The sequence below is a fragment of the Dipodomys merriami genome, unplaced genomic scaffold, assembly GCF_024711535.1.
Source record: "Dipodomys merriami isolate MVZ:Mamm:240054 unplaced genomic scaffold, mDipMer1.0.p SCAF_216, whole genome shotgun sequence".
NCBI classification, from domain to species: domain Eukaryota; kingdom Metazoa; phylum Chordata; class Mammalia; order Rodentia; family Heteromyidae; genus Dipodomys; species Dipodomys merriami.
The window spans coordinates 1,010,564-1,017,267 of record NW_027203560.1 but is presented as its reverse complement, the minus strand read 5'-3'; positions in this window follow the sequence as shown (position 1 = coordinate 1,017,267).

The window sequence follows — 6,704 nt, the reverse complement described above, 5'->3', positions numbered from 1 at the left end:
TTCATCTTCTGAGTGGCATATTGGTTTAAATCATGATTGCATGTAAGTATCATTAGGGTCATACAAAAATGACAGATGCCACCTCCCAAGATATACTAAAATCACGATTTCTAAATAAGATAGTTTTTGGTGGTGGGACAAGTATTGAGATACCTGAATAAGTCTAATGTATTTCTTGCACTGAGTTAGGCAGGAAGACATCATATAGGATAAAAATGGTACTGACAAAATATTCCCTTGAGAAAGATTTAGGAGGCTTCCAGAAATATGAAGAAATTCAGATAATTTTGAAGAATTTAGAAATGCAAGTTCAAGTATGTCTCTTTAAATAAAAATTATGAAAGTGGAAGGGCAAAAGAAGAGGAAGAGAAGAAATAACTGACAGCAGATCATTGTTCCAAGTTAGAGTATAAAAAGAAATAATCTATAACTTCCCAGTTAAAAGGAGACCAATATAATACGTCCCACTTAATTTAGGTACATGCAAAATATTTACTTGGTTTTTTCTACTTTAATGCTCCAAAATAAAGACTTATAAGAAAAGTTATGTGATTGCCATTACTTCAACCAGAACACTAATTGTGATGAGCCCTCTTTTTCTCACATTGCACTTGGAAAATAGTCCATAAGTTGAAGATGTTGTGGCTGATTAGAATCAGAGTTAGGGGCTTCTACTTGTACAAGTATCCCAAAATAGTTTAAAGCAGTCTTTCCCCCAAGATATCCAACTGCATTGTCTGAAGCTGTACTTTGAACACACCCTCAAACGTGAGTACGTAATTTGAAATTATACTTCAGCATTTCCTTGGCACATTCTACTTTGTGCCTTTATCTTTTTTGCACATTCCTTTTGAGTTCATAGTTGCTCTATTTCAATTTCATCTTTATATACTACTAAGAACATGGTTCAACTACCACTTCTTGTTTGCACACACCCAGTGTATGTATCAAGGAACTTTGTCTATGACAAACAATAGGGTAGTACTCACTCTCTGAGGAAAAAATTGCACAGTATAACCCTATGCCCACATTAGAGGGTGTAGAATTTAAAGCAGTTTGAGACAAACAGTGATATTAGAAGTGAAAGCCTCCCTAGGGACATTTGCTTGGAGCTCATTAGTTTTCCCAGGAGAAATATAAATATCCACAAAATTTGGAGCTAATTAGTAAGTAATCAATTTAATACTAGATCCTAGAAGTTGTGTTAATTCAAGTCACCATTGTATTATTGTTATATCAGAATTCTTCCCTATTTGCCAATGTGTATAAGAAAATGAAAGATTTGGATTAAATGGTGAGGCTAATGTCTGAACTCTTCCATTCAATAAAAGTTTGAAGTTTATTATAGCACTTCCTACATATAAGAATTTGTGGCAGGGGCTGGGAATGTGGCTCAGTGGTAGAGTGCTTGCCTTGCATGCATGAGGCCCTGTGTTCGATTCCTCAGCACCACATAAGCAAAAAGAAAAAAGCCAGAAGTGGTGCTGTGGCTCAAGTGATAGCGCTAGCCTTGAGCTGAAGAGCTGAGGGACAGCGCCCAGGCCCACAGTTCAGGCCCCACGACCGGATCCCCCCCCAAAAAAAGAAAAAAGAATTTGTGGCAGGTTGATTGACAGGGTTACTTAAGCATGGAGATATCCCTAACAAGAATTAGATTTCAATAAGGTATATGGCAGTTATGATTTGTTAATGTTTATTGAGGCATTTTCTGTTATAAAGAAGAATCAATTCAAGGAGTCTTCAGTCACATCAGTAAAGCTGTATGTTTAACCTAATACTTGGTGTTACTTGTCCTACATTTGTGATGACTAGGCTGATAAGATATCCAACAATATTTCAATAAAATCCCAAACTGATGTGGATACATGAATCACTCATTGGAACTGTAGGACAAATTAGGCTTGTCTGTGCCTTGTCAATCTCTAATCTCCTGTCTAAACAGTCTTGAAACATATTCACAAAATACCTCTAAGGAAAGTTCATGAGAGTTATAACTGTATAATTCTTCTAAGGTCAGGATAAAAGCATTTGCTCTCAGCATTTAAAATCAACAGGATCTGTTGAATTCATGGATCCAGAATTTTATAGCTTCACATTCATATCACAAAATTTTATCAATATGACTTTCACCAAAACACTGTTCTTATTGAACTTATCTATGTCCTTTTACTTTTCAAATCCAAATAGAATATTTCCTTCAAAATATTCCTGCAAATTCTTTCCTTCCTTTACTTCTATAAATCTGTGTTTATTGCTTGTTTCCTTATTTATCTCTTTCATCTAATCTTGTCCACACTGGTGCTCACATTGCTCACACTTGTGTCAGAATTTTCTTTTTCCTCCTCACTTTAATAATGCCCCCGATTTTATTATTCTTTTGCATATTCAAGGTCGTGGATATTTTGATGATGTCTAAACAGACATATATTTGCATCTCTTTAACATAAACCTTAGAACTGAGAGTTTTTTCCTCTAAGTCCGTATTTTCCATCTGTAGTCCTTTTCACCAAGAATATAACTAACAGTTGCCAGTCAGAGATGTGGATGCATTTTAGATTTCTTCTTACCTTACTTTTTACCTTTCTTACCCTCCCCTTAGATAAGATGAATGATTAAGATTTTCTCAGTTTCTGTCACTAATACAATTTCTATGTACTCTTTTTTATGCCCATGACACCAGCCTGTTACAAGTATTCATCACTGGTAACCTAGTCCTAAAACAACCGCTTACAAATTATGCTTTTTTTCCCCAGAGTCTTTTCATATTGGTCCTCTCCATCATCAGATTACTCTCTTTGTAAGCACACAGAGTGAAGAGCCCAGACAATAATTCTAGTATCATTATTTACTCACTACATTGACTGTTTGCCTTACATTTCTCATCTATAAATGGATGTAATCTACCAGAAATATTGAAGAATATTTGTTGACTTATAGAACAAGAAAAAAAAGTGAAGAGTCCTTACATTTTCCACTTTAGCTTACAAATAAGGAAAGAGTCAAATTCAGTTTGTTGGTATGAAGTCAAAAGTTGTTTTATGCAGAAATAAAAATAAATTTTAAGTCCTGGCACTATGGCCTATGTCATTTTGTGGTAACTTCAGATATGTAAGTGGTATTATGTAAATTGTGTCACGTGTTTACAGCTGTACTGAAGGACATACTCTTAATAAATTATTGGAAACATTCATTATTGAATATTACCTATAAGAAAATGTTATTTGAATTAATCACACTGAGTTCGAACACTATATCTTAGTCCATCAAAATATGGAAGTAAATGATTTTATTTATAAGAGCACAATACCAGCAAAGAAAGTGAGTATACATTAGAGAGACTGCAGGAATAACACTAGGGTTTTTACTGTCTCTACCTATTAATGTAATTTTATTTCTTGGTATAGAAACTCTTCCTCTTGTTATTATTGAATGTAATCCAATTCAGTTTACAACTATGTATTCAATGTGGGAACACTAGCTATAAATAAGTGTAAAGTTTTTTTCCTTTTCAATCACCTTATCATTGTCAGGCTACACTGTGGTCATCATCATCATCTTCATCAAAATTATTATTAGCATCATAAATACTAATTAATGAAAATCTTATATGTGCCTATGACTTTGCTATTATTTTTAATGTTAACACTGCACGCATCCATATTAAAATTTTGAACAAATAAAGAAACAAAAAAAACTAAACCATATCAGGTAGCTTGACTATGTGTTTATAACACATTATGGAATAGATTTTTGAAGCATTGCTAATTCCTAATCAGTATGAATTAACTTCCTCTCTTTCCCTCACTACACACAAATATTTAAGAGTTTGGACAGAAATTTTTCAAGTAATATACTGTAAATATTACTACAAAGTCATATGTGTATCTAAAATTCCCTTGAAATAAAAGCTCTACTTTCTACTGAAATATTAGTTATTTTTTTTAATTTAATTTAATTTTATTTGTGAACATACTGTACAGAGGAGTTATGCAAATCAAAACAACATTGAGATATCACCTCACTCCATTTAGAACGGCAAAAATCAACAACTCTAACAACAAAAGATGCTGGAGGGGATGTGGACAGAAAGGAACCTTACTTCATTGTTGGTGGGAATATTAGTTATTTTATGCTAGGAAACTTTTAGAAAAATAGACTGTATATCTTTGAAATGTAAAAGGTCAAAAATATTAGCAAAAAATAGAGAGTCCGTCTTCAGAAATATATGTGTGTGTATATATATATATATATATATATATATTAATGTTATGTATAGAATGACATTTTTAGAGATTGTCATCAGAAATATATACATATCTAAATTTATGGGTAGAATGATGTACACTATGGTGAAACAAAAATCTTAAAACATAATTAAAATAAAAACTACATCAAAAAGTGCCATTGACTCACTGTTATAATTTGACCTATTCTGGGTAATGAGATCTTAGAAATGTGTTTGAAAACTACCCAGACAGAAAAGTACTTGTTAGATTCTTATCCCCATTTAACCATTAAAAAAATGAATTAGCTCTCTGCCTCAAGTTGTAGATTGCTCTCCTTGAAGATAAAAAGGCTTATGGATAATGCCCAGGCCTTTCAAAAAACAACAACAACTACAACAAAATGTATCACATTAATTTCACAAAAGCATCTTTTAACTGCGGTGAACCTTTCTTAGAAACATAAATACAAGTCCCTGGAAAATGTTAAGTAAAAAGTATAGAATATTTACGTTTATATTAAAGACGTAACTATTTAGATTGTTTAAGATATTTAGGTAATGATTAGGAATTAAGAATAATGATGGGTAGGTAATATATTGGGACTGGTTTGTTATTCTATTTTATGATAGTAATAGAATGATATTTATAATGATTATATTAAATTACTCTTGCTTTATATTTGAATTATAATAAATGATAAACATTTTTAAATGTTTCCAATGGAAAGGAATATCAATTCTATGTAATTTCAAAGCAATTGAGAAAATTATTCCATAGCTGGTTTGCTTTAAGACTATATTTCTTTTCTTTTTCTAGTTTTCATATGTACATAGAAATTAAAATTCCAAAAATTCAATGGATGTTGGCATTCAGGAACATCTTCATAGATACTAATATTGGAGTCCCTTAAGTGGAATTGTTTTATTTCATTTGTTACTTTCACTAAAAAATCAAGATGATAGTGTATTTTGTTTCTTTTCACTGCCATTGGCTCTTATCTTGAGAATATTTTTTCCCTATCAAAGTAGAGAAAAACAATTGGATTGACCAAGTAACATATTGCTTTCATAAGATGCAGATGCATAGATTTGTGTCTTCTGTCATTTGCCAAAAGTTTCTTCCGGAAAAGGTTATCAATTATTTATAAGTGTTGCTTAATTCCTAGGTATTCCAGTTATCACATACACTTTTTGATTTAGTTATCTCTGAATAAACTTAAAATAAACAATTAAAAATACTTAAAATGAACAGAAATCATATTATTGTTTCAAATGTTGCAGTTTACAAAGTTTATAAGCAAACACAGAAAATATCTTTTTACGTATTCTACATTTTGTGTGAAGTATTTTAACAATAGCTTTTTTTTTTTGCTGACATGTAATTCACCTGAAATATATTATTTCCTTTTATTGTATGCATTTTAGTGATTTGGAAATGAATTGTACAATCATAGGTTTTCCAAGCCTAAAATTTTCACAAATTTGCTTTTTTTCAAATAGAAATGCTGTAAATTTTTGAACAGACATTAAAGTAGATATAAGATTCATTTACAGGAATTTGTCCAGCATACATCCTCGATAGTGATCCTTTTCAAAATTTGGTTTTGGGGATTATTTCCAGGGTCTCACACAAAGTATTCAAGTGCAATCTCAATGAACTACATTCCCTGTCCAAACAAGTTTTTTACTTCTCTTTAATACATACATAGACGTGTAATGGATAGAACCTATTCAATTCTCTTTGACTTTTTGAAAACTTGCTTGCTTTAATGATTGAAGTATTTTACAAATTCATTTGCTATGTGGAGTATATCAATTTCTCCACAAGTGCATTACTATATTTTGTGTCATCTTTCTATATTATAGTCCTACTGGTGAGTTTTCTCTTTATTTTTTGGATACTAAAGAGGAACTTATTTCATATGCTCCTACTATCTACATATATTCTTTAAAGAAATATCCTATTTTGGGAAAAGTTATATAGAATTAGAAGATATAAAAATACTTAGACTCAGAATCATTTTAGCATTTACATTGTAGCATTAACAAATATGTGTCTTCTATCTATTAGATATTTTTTCACTTCTGTTATATTGTCCTTTGAATTATGAAAGAGTATAAGTTGATATTATACAGATTATTCTTGCTTTTCTTTACCCACTAATGCTTTCCATGTCATATTTTAGAAACTTTTACTGATCCAATGCCATGAATTTTTATGTTTATGTTTTATGTTTTTAAATCTCACATTTAGTTTGATAATGATCTTCTATTTAAAAACTTTAAATTTTTGTATAAGGATTGATGTAGTAGTCTAAGAAATTTTTTTAAATAGAGGGAGGCAATAGTGCCACAACAACCATTTAAGATTCTATTTTTATTTCATAAAGTCATGGCATCCTTTTCAAAATCTATTGACCATAAAACTGAGATTTTTATTGTGAAAATACCATACAGAGGGGTTACAATTACACACCAG